Consider the following 14,372-nt stretch of genomic DNA (forward strand, 5'->3'; position numbering starts at 1 on the left):
AATTTTGAAATCGATAAATCGGAAATTGGAATGAAAATCAAGTTTTTCAATTTTGAAGTATACGAATTTGGTTCGAATTCAATAATGATTTTTCAAATCAGAAATTTCGATTTCGATTTCAAATTCGTTATATATATTATATATATAATGTATAAATTTTATATTATATAATAATACACCTAACTAATAATTATACCGTTTAACAATACAATAATAAGTCATATTAAGTTAATTGTATATTATGTTATAATTATAAACATATATTATACAAAAGTTAGCATTTAGTTTAGCAAAACTTATATATAATTCGGTGAAATAAAAAATTACCGAATTTAGAATTGGGATTGGTGAAATCGAAATCCAATTTGGTTAGATTTTCTGATGTCAAATTTTCAAAAAATTCACAATTCAAAGTTCCGAATAACCAATTTCAATTGTGATGTGCACCGGCACTCATTGGCACCTTTAGTGCATGGGTTTTCTCCTAATTTGCCAGCAATTTTCAATTGTTTGATCAGTGCCATTGGATTCTCTCCAGTGGTTGGAATTTGTCTTTGGGTTCTATTGTGACCGTCATGTCCTTCAATACCAATTTTGTCCTTCAGTGAATGATTAGTCAAGAATGGTTAGTTTGGACTTTTGGACTCACAAATCCGACTCATAAATTGTTTGGATTTTTGGTGGATTTTTGGACTTTGAGCTTTCGAACTTTGAGTTCATATTAAAAGGCTTAAATTTAGCTCGCACTATTATATGAATTCTGAGTTCAAATCCGATTTGGTTCAAACTCATACTTAATTATATATGATATATATTTTATAATTATGAATTAATACAAATTTATATATAAATTATTAACATTTTATGTTGTAATATGTATAATTATAAATTATAGATTATTATACTCCCCTTCGTCCCATTTTCTATGTTATGGTCACTTTGCACACAATTTAAGAGAAATAAATTTTGACTAAGACACATAGACTACTAAAACTTGCCTTTGTATTATTGTCCTTCAATTGAACTTTAAAATTTTGTGAGTTTAGAGTTTTAAAAAAGGCACAACTACCTAATAACAAAGATAGTTTGCAGTATGACTTATTAAGAGAATATGACTTAAATGAATTACCTTGAACTTGTATTAAGGGTATAATTGAAAAAATTGGATTTCATTTATTTCTATTTTAAATCATGACAAGTATTTTGAGACAAAACCAAAATAGAAACCATGACATATAAAATAGGACGAAAAGAGTATATATTTTACATATATAATTATACTCATATATGGGCTGAGGTTTAATCAAGTTTGAGTCTAGTATAGCCCAATCTCGATTCACATTTAGTTCGATCCTATTATTTAAGCCCAAACTTTGCCTGACCCAATTAAAACTTAGACTTAGTAAATTTTTTTGGCCTAAACCAGCCAAACTTGGGTTGGACAGGCTCTATTAACAATTCTAATTGTTTGACTTGACTCGTCTATAATGGATTTTCTTTTCATTTCCCGCAGTACATATTTAGATGCATGACATGTGTCCTTATTTATTAACAATGGTTAGAATTAGTCAAATTTAAAATAATCATGCCCCTTCCAAATAAATAAAGATACATGTCATGTATCCCGATATGTACTATGAGAAATGGAAAAAGGATCCACTGGTGAGGAGCTCAATCCATGGCTGCTAAGCGATAGTGGGGTTGTGTGTTGCTTCATCTCCTTCATTTGATCAATTTTGCCTCTTCATCCAATCACTAATAGCATTGGTATAAAAGGATTCTTTGGCCAATCATAGTGGGAGGTAAGAAGCATGTTCGGCATTTTATATCCAACAAAAGGGTTCTTTTTTTTTTTGTCTAGAATTATAGTCGTTTTGGCTAGACGAGAAAGCTTTTTGTTATTGTTTAGTTGTCATGTTGTTCATTCTTCTTTTTGTTCTTATATTAGACTATCATTAGCCTGTTATTTTGTTTGGTTTTGTTCTATTCGGATTCAAGTGTAGAACAAACGACCATTGAAACATCAAATATGCAATAATTTAATGCCAAACAAACCACAAATATAACAGATAAATGACACACAAGATTTAATATGGTTCAACTCCATCATATCCCTCAGTAAGAACATATATCGAATAAGTGAGGAAGATATTTTTTGCGTTGATGAGAAAGGAAGAAGGTTGTCTGGGCATTTTGAAACTCAACCCAACTTAATGACGTCACCCAATCCAATGCAAAGTATCCCTAGTATTGGGTAGAATGGATTGGCTTATATAAGTCCTCTTTCTGAGTGTCTTATAATATTATAAAAACACTTGTTCGGCCATGTGGACTGTTGAGATGATTCCATGTGTCATCCATCCGAAGGATGGACGGTCCGGATTTAATTTGGGAGAATGTGGAGGACACTACCCAAATTTGAATTCAATTCAAATTTCACTTGTTGGCATGTGGGCCGCTGTACTATTGTGCCACATTTTCTATGAGTAGCCCCACAAGGATGAAAAGGGTAAAAAAATAATCGGGGTAGAAGAGACCTGATATAATTTCTTGATCCTCCAAGAAAGACCAAGAATTGGCACGCGGAAGCCTAGATCTTTGTAAGATGGACGTTTGGTTTGGGATGGATTCGAATTCAACCTTGGACTGTGACATGTGCCGAACCTGTGCAATAATAATTACTAAAAAGTCCTAGTTACTACCACAATTAATATAGAACAAATCCAAGTACTGGAGCAGGGACCCTAGGTGTGCAATGGGTTACTTGATTCTTCCTGTTCCCGAAGAGTTTGCTTGATCCGATATACCAGATTTGTCTATAAAAATATTAATTCTGCATACAATGGCAAGTAGGGTTGATTTCACAGGGAGCGGGTAGAAAATTATTTCTTTTCAAATCAATAGAATAAAATTGGGAAATTTTTAATGGGAGGCAAATAAAAAATAAGAATAAAAATAAAGTAAACTAAATTCAAAACTAATCCACAAAGCACAAGTTACTAGAAGTAGCAATTAATGAAATTCTACCCAAAGGATCAACTGCTCAGGCACTGTCCAATTAAATGATCATCGATGCAAAGATATTTCATCCATTCATTATTAGGTTGGTTATAGTTATCAACAAGCTCTGACAACCAGTTCTTCCTTACCTTTTCGACAGTCAAGGTACGACCATTGACTGCTTCTCTAACCAGATAACAATCTTAGGTACGACCGTAGGAATTTAATTACCCAATTGCATTAAAACTAGAAGAACCCAACCCTAACTAATAAACACGCTAAAATGGTTTATTTAAACTAGATCTTACGCTTCCCCAACATAAAACCAATTATGGTGGTTGTCACTCGGTATCAACTAAACGAACAATTACGGATTCAATTTAGTTAATGTGATAGTAGGCTATTAAATTAAATCAAATACCCGACCGTTGATATTCAATTAATAAAATACCCATGAACAATTAATTCAGAAAACGCTCGAATAGCAATAAATTGGAAGAAATAATGAAGATTCGATTAGATCTCACAGATATTATGGACCGCGCCCTCGCGTCAACCTTTGGGTAGAGGAGAAAATTAGCCGCTTCTCATCGTGTCAATCCCGCGTGATTTAATTAAATTCATTCAATTAATTGCCGAAGAATTGGAAAGGTGAAACAACGAAGGAGTAGTTTTACTTATTTTGCGTCTACGCTGGAGCTGCGAGCACTAGAAAAATCTCACGAAATATTATCCGTAGCAAGAGTAGAAGCAAAAGTGTCTCCGTCGTACCAGGCCAAAAACCAACAAGAAAAGTCTTGATGTCTGACCGCTAGGGAAAAAGGAGATGAAAAACTAATCTAATTGCGGCCGAAGAAAAACAAAAACAAAGAAAAAGGCGTTTGACCAAAAAGTGGAAAGAGAAAACTAAAACTAAAGTCTTGATTTTTTTGAATCTTGCTTTTTCCTCCTTTTTATAGCCGCTGTCAGTAGTATTCCTTCCAGGAGGAGGCTTTTGCCTAAGGGGTGCTGATCCCACGCTTCAGGTTTACGTGGACCGGGGTCCGACATTTCGGTAACGTCTACCTTATCTGGCGTGGCCACGCCCTGAGATGAAAGGTCTTCTGGAAATTTATCTCAAGATATCATTTTTAATGCTAACCACCTACAATTCACACAAATATCAAATATGAGTGAAATTTCATTTCTTAGCACCATGAATAGCCAAAATTAGGACAAGATGACAATGTAAAATGTGCCAAATAACTGCTCTATCAAATCCCCCCACATCTAGACAATGCTTGCCCTCAAGCATTTCGGAGCTCAGAAGTACAACCGAGAGAGCAAAGGTCATGCAATAAGCTATACTAACACAAGCACCTCAGATCCCTAACAGTGCCACCAAAATGAGAATACACCGGACAGGCTGTAAGTCAAAGAAAATATATGAATACTAGGAACGCTCAAATCACCATCACGAAATGTCATTACCATAGGCTTGCACATTTATCACATCTCCCCCACTCAAAAGTGAACTAAATACATAAATCAAAGGGACTTTGATAGGGTTGTAATGGGGTTCAGGTGAAAGGCGGGATAAGAAGGTAAAAATAGGGGATAATGAGTCAAGAGAATGTCCGAAACCCACCATATAACCACAGTGCTTTACCAGAGGAGTTTCACAAACAAGGCTGGAGTCTTCTGTTCACAAGCCCCCCTTTAACTAAATTTTTTTTTATACTTTTTTTTCTCTTTTTCTTTTTCTTTCGATCTCGGATATATAGAAACAGCACCATACAGCATCTACTCTGAAAACACTTGCGACCATAGATTTATTTGCCTTGTATAAGTAATGAATTTCAGACATCTCTTTATGACTCAAGGTTGAACAAAAAAGTCTAAAAAAAGAAAGGTCATGGGTTATCAAACACGGCTAACAACCGAAAGCGAAGGATAGAAGCTCAAGTTGGTTTACTATTGGGAGACAAGATGAATGCATGATTTTTAGAAAGTTAAAGGAGGTTAAATCCTAAATGCCCTTATCATTTCAAATGCATCCAATTCAACAAAAATGTGGTCTCGACATATATAAACTAGCAAGTTCTAGAATGCCAATACCATGTGTGATACCTACTCAATCAAACAAAAATAGAGCAAATAAGAATAGTGTGCTCATGCATGGCTCAAAAGTTCACAAGAGTTTCCAAGAATGGGTCAAGTCCAATATATTCAATATCTAACAACACAGTCAAGGGAAGACAAAAATGCATAGCTAGTATATTTGACCATATACCCATGCACCCTAATTATACAATTCATCACAGCAGCATGCTCCAGCAGTTAAGAACCGACGCAATAGAAAGAAAGTCAACCAACTACACCCCCTCTCTCTTTTTTCTTTTCTCTTTTTTTTTTTGAATAAAAAGGAACTACTTGAAACAAAAAGAAGCGATAGAAGCCGTCCCCCCCAACACCTAAGATCTACATTGTCCTCAATGTAATCTAAACAAATAAAGTGCCAGGACAAGAGGGGCGAAACTTCCCTGACTGCTGAGGAGGTGTGCCGAGACCCTAAGGAGGCGGAGGATGTGGCGGCTGGAATCCAATGTGAGCATAGAAAGCTGCTTGATTTTCTGCTTGAATACGGGCGAATACCTGTAGCGCCGCAAGACGGCCATCTAATCTCGACACCTGGGTGGCTAGCTCATCAACGGAATCTCGGAGGTTCTGGTAGTGGGGGTCCCAAACAGGAGGAGTATGAGAGGAGGATGGACCCGTCTGATCCGGATGGGGTAGAGAGTCAGTGGAGGGTGCAGTCGAAAGCACCCGAGGCCGTGGCCCGCCCTCGCCAGGGGGCGTAAACTGATAGGCATATCCCACCTTGAAAATAATCCCCATCCGCTCCAAACTGCGCAAATCCAGAGGCTCAATTTCCCGAGCTAGAGCGAAGTTGTGCTCTTTGTCGAGGTCAAGCAATCCCAATCGAATGGCCAAGTGGGTAATGCGTGAGCCCAGAATAATTGGTTTATTGCGCTTTTGAATGACCGATTGCATTTGAGTGGCTACCCAACACCCAAAATTAACCGGTACTTTGTTGCGCATGCACCAAAGGAAATAAAATTCTGCTTTGGTAAGAGTGCCGGAGGAATCCTTCCGCCCCGAGAAATTGATAGCCAAGAACCTGTGGATGACCTTCAAGACCGGATCCTTCAGTTGAGAGGCTTTGGACTGACTCGGATTGTAAAGCTGACGATCAGTGGACCACTCCCTCCAAATGTCAATGTAGTCAGTCGAAAACGGTCGGGTGTAGTCACACGCACTGTTTATATATGCTCCGGAAGCAATGGTACCCTCACTAACAAACCCCAAAGTCAAATTATACTCATTAATGGACATACCATACTCGGTCCCTCTTAATCGAAATTTAATAATCTCCGGTTCATCTAGAGTGATGAATTCATTGACGATGAACTCGAAAGTGGAAAAGAATTCACAACACAGCTCCTCAAACGTAGGGTAATCAATGGTCAGATACTTCTGCCAACCTATTGTCGAGAACAATTGTTCAACTTCTCGTGCAATTCGCAAATGGTCCATGGTTGGGGCATGAAAACACTTACAGGGAGCAAAAGGACGGTGGACCAAGTTATTGAACCGGTCCTGTTGCGGCCTTGTAAGGTTAGTGACCGGTTTTCCCCATTCCCCAGGAGACATAGTGCTCTTATTCAGCCCCAAATGGGACCGAATGGGGGGCTGAACCGGTGCCCGCCTCTTACGAGGTTGGGACCCAGACGGCCCAGCCGTTGTTGCCTTTTTCGGAGGCATTCAGGGACCACAGATAGAGTAAATTAGCTCAGAGACAGCCAACCAACCACCAAAAGCAGATAGGGGACCACAGTCAATAAAAATTACTCAATATGCAGCGGCTCAACCGCAAAGGGGGACACAATCACCCCACCAAACAACGACGAGCCAACAAACACAAGAGTTCTCCACTGGCGTCACGTGGCAGACAACAATAAAGAAAACAGCACCAACACCTCAAAATTGGCAATAGCAGTCTATAAGAGTCAACAATCGGCGAGCTACTGACCACTTGTACCAAATTACTAGTTCACCAGAGCGCACAGATGTCCCAAAATAGATAATGAATGAAAGGCAGATATGAGGGTTCTCACTTGCAGACAACAACCAAATGGTCCCCCGACAAAACCAACAATTGTGGCAACCGATCAGGAAACGAGAATCGTAGCAATAAAAACTCCCAGATTTTAGTCACCAGTGCAAAAAGAGAGGAAAATAGGGGTACCACTTTTTTTTAGCTCTGACCCCTGTTGGGGAGAAAAATGGCGGATAAAGAGAGCTGGTGGTTGATCGCGCTGGAGGGAAGAAGGACCGCGCGCGCCTGCTGCTGGGGTTGCGCGATGGAGAGAAAGCCCGCGCGGCTGAGGCGTCGAGGACCGCGCACGGGCCTTCTGGCTGGTGCGACGGGGCGCGCGTTGGGGAAGCTCAGGTGCGTGGCTTGCTCGCGCGCTGCTTGGTGCCTGCAGATCTGGTCACTCGTGCGGAAGGGCGGAGGAAGGCCGCACAGGTAGGTCGCGCGTGCTGTCGCGCTGTTGGTCGCGGCTGGCAGGCGCGCGGAGCTGGTGAGGCGCGCGGGCAGAGGGTGGGCGTGCTAGGCTGCGCAGGGAGGTGGCGCACAGGTCGTGGCTGGACCTTGGCGAGGCAGGTCGTGCAGATCTGAGGCGCGCGGTTGTTGTGAGGATGGTCGAAAAGGAGCTGGGGGTTGGGAGGTGGTGTGGTGGTGTGACGAGACTGCGACGAGATGGGGGTTGCGTGGCACTAAAGAGAGCAGGGGCGCGCGACGGCGGCGACGGCGGGCTGCGCTGGCGGCGATGGCGGCGCACTGCGGTAATAAAGAAAAGGAAAAGAAGGAGATGAAATGGAAACTAAGACAAGAACCAATGGAGAAACTGAAACTCTGTCCTTGTCACTACCAAACAAAGAAGAAAGCAAAGTGGAAAAGTGGGTTCTTGGTCAAAAACCCTCTTTTTCTTTGACTTTCGTTATCGGAAGGGGTGGAAGGCGTGGGCACGCCTTGAAAGACATGGTCTTCTGACCGTGGCATCTAGATGATGTCCAAACTGGAACTGCTAGTCTCAAATTTGCTCAGGGCACCTGGCGTACCCCTTCCAATGCGTGGGCAAGCCTTGAAACCCCTATTCTTTTGTCCATCATCACAAAACCAATCAAAACATTAAAATACAACTGAAAAATCGCAGAGTAATAAAAAATGATCACAACTAATACTGAAATCCTTGGGTTGCCTCCCAAGCAGCGCCTTTCTTTAATGTCTTTGGCTAGACATGGTCTTCAATTGTTTAGACTTCACCACTTGGATTATCAAGGAATAGAACCTCCACTGGCTCACTATTAAACCCTTCATAATAGGGTTTCAAACGGTGACCATTGACTACGAATTTCTTCTCCGTCTTCAGACTTTGGATTTCCACTGCACCATAATGAAAAATATTACAAACAACAAATGGACCAATCCAACGGGAACGCAACTTACCAGGAAAAAGCTTAAGTCTCGAGTGATAAAATAGGACTTTTTACCCTAAAGAAAAATGACTTTCTCGAAACTTGTTGGTCATGAAAAATTTTGCACTTCTCCTTATATATTGCGGCGTTCTCATAGGCTTCATTCCTTAGCTCCTCCAACTCTTGTAATTGGAGCTTTCTATCTCCTCCGGCCTCCATAAGATCCATGTTACACCGCTTGAGCGCCCAGAATGCTCTGTGTTCAAATTTCACCAGGAGGTGGCAAGGCTTCCCCAAAACTAACCTGTATGGGGACATCCCAATCGGGGTTTTATATGCAGTGCGGTAGGCCCAGAGAGTATCTTTCAATTTCAAACTCCAATCTTTCCTATTAGGCCGCACCATCTTCTCTAGAATTGACTTGACCTCCCTATTTGACACTTCGACCTGACCATTCGTCTGCGGATGGTAGGAGGTGGATATTTTGTGGAGCACGCCATACTTCCGAAACAATGCCGTGATCGTCTTATTGCAGAAATGGGTGCCCCTGTCACTTACTATAGCTCTTGGCATTTCAAAGCGGACAAAAATGTTAGACTTGATAAATTCTGCAACTACTCTCGAATCGTTAGTCCGGGTGGCTTTTGCCTCCACCCATTTGGAAACATAGTCAACAGCAAGTAAAATATACAAGAAACCAAAAGACGAGGGGAAGGGACCCATGAAATCTATACCCCAAACATCGAAAATTTCAACGAATAACATGGGGGTTTGACTCATTTGATCTCTACGGGAAATATTCCCCATCCTTTGACATTTATCACACGATTTACAAAACATGTACGCATCTTTAAATAAAGTAGGCCAGTAAAAACCACTCTCTAACACCTTACGAGCTGTCCACTTTGGCCCAAAGTGCCCTCCACATGCAAATGAATGACTAAAGGTCAAAATAGACTGGAACTCACTTGCACTTACACACCTTCTTACCATTTGGTCCGCGCAATGCCTCCACAGGTACGGGTCATCCTAAATATAGTGCTTGGCATCACTCTTCAATTTCTCTCTCTGAGTTTTTGACCAACCTGCAGGCAGTTGATTCATTAAAAAAAAAATTGACAATATCAGCGTACCAAGGTATTGACGAATCAATGGTTAATAATTGCTGCTCAGGAAATGATTCTCTCAACGGTAGATCCTCTTGATTTGTGAGCAACCGGCTCAAATGGTCAGCCACCAAATTCTCGGCCCCGCTCTTGTCCTTGATCTCTAGATCGAACTCCTGCAGGAGCAAGATCCACCTGATCAGCCTCGGTTTTGCATCCTTCTTCGCCAGCAGGTACCTCAAGACTGCATGATCAGAGAAAATAATTATTTTTGCACCCAATAAATATGACCTAAATTTTTCTAGTGCAAAAACGACTGCTAATAGTTCTTTCTCCATGTGGAGTAATTTAGTTGGGCTCCACTTAATGCTCTCGATGCATAGTAGATTGTGTGTGCCGCTTTTCCTATCCTTTGCCCTAACACGGCCCCCACGGCATAATCGCTCGCATCGCACATGATTTCATACGGAAGGCTCCAATTCGGGGGTTGAATGACAGGCGGCGATGTTAGCGATTTCTTTAGTTTATCAAAAGTCACATTGCATTCATTGGTGAAATCAAATATCACATCCTTTTGCAGCAACTTGAACAGGGGTGCTCCAATCTTTGAGAAATCCTTAATGAACCTCCTGTAAAATCCTGCATGGTCTAAAAAGGAACGTACTTTCCGTACACAAACGGGGTAAGGCAGAGCAGAAATAAGATCTATTTTAGTTTTGTCTACCTCTATCCCCTTAGCCGACACAACGTGCCCTAAGACAATGCCATGTTCTACCATAAAGTGACATTTCTCCCAATTAAATACCAAATTCGTCTCTATGCACCTTTTTAAAATTAAAGCAAGATTTTCAAGGCATTCCTCAAAACTATCCCCGTATACACTAAAGTCATCCATGTACATCTCGATTATCTTTTCTACATACTCCGAGAAAATACTTACCATGCACCTTTGAAAAGTTGTTGGAGCATTGCAAAGGCCGAAGGGCATCCTGCGGTAAGCAAACGTACCAAATAGGCAGGTGAACGTGGTCTTCTCCTGGTCCTCCGGTGCTATCACGATCTGGAAGTACCCTGAAAAATCATCTAAAAAAATAATAGTAAACACGACCTGCCAATCTCTCAATCATTTGGTCGATAAAGGGGAGAGGAAAATGGTCTTTTTTTGTCACAGAATTTAATCTCCGGTAGTCAATGCACTGACGCCAACCAGTAGCTTTCCAAACCGGGACCATATCACCCTCTTGGTTCTCCTCTACGGTTACTCCCGCTTTCTTCGGGACCACCTGTACTGGGCTCACCCAGGGACTGTTTGAAATAGCGAAGATGATCCCTACCTCCAGGAGCTTGAGTATCTCTTTCTTCACAACCTCCATCATCAAGGGATTCAGTCTTTGTTGCGCTTGCCTCACCGGTTTCGCATCATCCTCGAGTCTTATCCGGTGCATACACAAGGACGGGTTTATCCCTTTGATATCTGCTATACTCCACCCAATTGCCTCCTTATGCTCCCTAAGGATTCGCACCAGTCTGTCCTCTTGACTTGGAGATAGATGTGCCGAGATGATCACGAGAAGCGTCTTCCGGTCTCCTAGGAATGCGTACTTTAGATGTTTTGGGAGAAGTTTTAGCTCTAACTCTGGTGCCTGTACAATTGAAGGAAGCGACTTTGTCTGAGCCTCTGGTACAAAAAGAGAAGCAAGCTCATACCTTGGAGATACGGTTGGAAGTGAGTGCAGGGCTTCAACTGTGTGGTGTAGCTCATTCCTCATGTCCACATCAAGAGTCACACCCAACTCAAAATACTTGGTTAGGGCCACTTCTAATGCATCTTCACCATTCAATTCAAAAGTTTCCTGCACAAACGGCTCAATAACACTCAAAACAAAGATTGAGTTAGATTCCTCTGGATATTTCATTGCCTAAAAAATGTTAAAATTCACAGTTTCACCATCAAATTTCATTGATAAAGTACCCTCATTCACATCTATTTTAGTTCTGGCAGTGCTAAGAAACGGTCTACCTAACAAGATAGGTAACGGATTTAATGATTTTTCATCTCCTATGTCCAAAATATAAAAGTCTGCAGGAAAAATTAATTCATTTACCTGAACCAAAACATTCTCAACTAGCCCCTCTGGATAAACATTTGTGCGATCAGTTAGTTGGATTATGATGGCTGTTTCTTTTAGTGGCCCAAGGTTCAGGGAAGCAAAAATGGTCTTTGGCATCACATTAATTGACGCCCCCAAATCTAACATTGCTTTCCAATCGGTGTATTTCCTATTTTGCACGGGATCGTGAACATGCCTGGATCTCCACACTTTGGTGAAAACTTTCTTTGGAGCATGGCTGATACGTTTTCTCCCACCGCTACTCTTGCATCCCCTCTCAATTTCCTCTTATGGGTGCATAAGTCATTGAGAAATTTTGCGTACTTCGACACTTGCTTAATTGCTTCCACCAAGGGGATGTTGATTTCCACTTTCCTGAATACGTCCAGAATCTCTTTTTCCTTCTCTGCCTTCTTCGTCTTTGCCAACCTACATGGAAAAATGGGTAAATTAGATTTAACGGGTATTGATGGTGTACGAGTTACCTCAGGATCTCCACGAATGTGTCCTTCTTCCTCTATCTCTTTCTCGATCTCGTCTTCACTTTTACTCTTCAAGTTCGTGACCTTTGGCCCCTCCACTTCCTTGCCACTCCTTAATGTCATGGCACTTACATTTTTGGGGTTTGCTTCAGGTTGCGATGGCAATTTTCCATAGACGTGGGACTCCAGGCGATTAATGGCAGTTACCATTTGACTCATGCGAGTCTCCATGTCTTTCATACCTGCTTTGGTGTCCTGCTAGAACTGAGCTATATTCGAGGTCAATAATCTAGTTTCCTGCTGGAGCTGTCTTGTCTCTTGCTGGATCTGGGAGGTAGTAGTAGCCAGACTTTTGACAATATCCTCCAAAGAACTCCCTGTGTTGGAGGATGAATGTTGGGGTTTCGATTGCCATGGTTGCTGAAACCCTGGTGGACGATTGAAGAGTGAATTTTGTGGTCGATTTCCATAACTGAAATTGGGATGGTCTCTCCAATCGAAATTGTATGTGTTGGAGTACGGGTCATACTGCCTGCGGGGTGCGGGCACGCCTCCGGCCATGTTTACCTATTCCGCCCCGTCCTCTTGTAAAATGGGGCACGTGTCCGTGCAATGGTCCATGATAGTGCAGATTCCACACACCTTCGCTCGCGGCGTGTCTCTCATGGCTAATTGCCTAACAACAGACGTCAACTCTGACAGTTGCTGCTGTATGGATGAAGTCTCTACCTCGTTGACTCTACGGGGAGGGTTGCTCTCACGGAAGCCAAATTGTTGGGAGTTCTCTACCATGGCTTCGATAAGCTCCCATGTTTCCTTCGATGTCTTGTTTGCCAGTGCTCCTCCACTCGCGGCCTCAATGATACTCCTATCGGTTGATTGGAGCCATTCATAGAAGTATTGGATTAACAGTTGTTCACTAATTTGATGCTGCGGGCATCTAGTGCACAACTTGTTAAACCTTTTCCAGTATTCATACAAGAACTCACCGGGATACTGTTTAATGTTGCAGATCTCCTTCCTAAAACTTGCAGCTCGGGATGCAGGGAAGAATTTTTTAAAAAATTTCTTCTTTAGTTGGGCCCATGTGGTAATACCACCTGTAGGTAGGTAGTATAACCAATCTTTCGCCGTATCATTGAAAGAGAAAGGGAAGGCTCTAAGTCTAATTTGCTCTTCAGTGACCCCAAGAGATTTTATACTAGAGCAAACCACCTCGAACTCCTTGACATGTTTGTTGGGTTCTTCACCAGAGAGACCATGGAAAGAAGGTAAGAGGTGGATTAACCCTAACTTCAGTTCGAAAGCAGTATTCTCAGCCAAAGTGGGGAATGTGATACATAAGGGCTGGTGAGTCAGATCCGGGGCAGCTAACTCCCTTAATGTTTGGGTGTTGACCATGCTTACTTCGTCTTCTACTGACTCGTTTGCAATAAACGAGTGTCCTTCTTTTCGTCTCTTGGTCTCTTGCCTCCGCCTGCGCGCTGTCTTCTCAACCTCAGGGTTGTATATCAATTCACCTGTGCGAGAAGAACATGGCATAAACTAGCAAAAATACCAAGAAGAATAAAATAAAATGAAAACTGAATTTGAAAAGAAACAAATAATCCAAACGCACGCTCCCCGACAACGGCGCCAAAAATTGACAGGTGCCGAATCTGTGCAATAATAATTACTAAAAAGTTCTAGTTACCACCACAATTAATATAGAACAAATCCAAGTACTGGAGCAGGGACCCTAGGTGTGTAATGGGTTACTTGATTCACCCTGCTCCCGAAGAATTTGTTTGATCCGATATATCAGATTTGTCTATAAAAATATTAATTTTGCATACAATGGCAAGTAAGATCGATTTCACAGGGAGCGGATAGAAAATTATTTCTTTCCAAGTCAATAGAATAAAATTGGGGGATTTTTAATGGGAGGCAAATAAAAAATAAGAATAAAAATAAAGTAAACTAAATTCAAAACTAATTCACTAATCACAAGTTACTAGAAGTAACAATTAATGAAATTCTACCCAAAGGATCAACTGCTCAGGCACGGTCCAATTAAATGATCATCGATGCAAAGATATTTCATCCATTCATTACTAGGTTGGTTATAATTATCAACAAGTTTTGACAACCAGTTCTTTCTTATCTTTTCG

Source organism: Coffea arabica, chromosome 6e, assembly GCF_036785885.1.
Source record: "Coffea arabica cultivar ET-39 chromosome 6e, Coffea Arabica ET-39 HiFi, whole genome shotgun sequence".
Classification (NCBI taxonomy): Eukaryota; Viridiplantae; Streptophyta; class Magnoliopsida; order Gentianales; family Rubiaceae; genus Coffea; species Coffea arabica.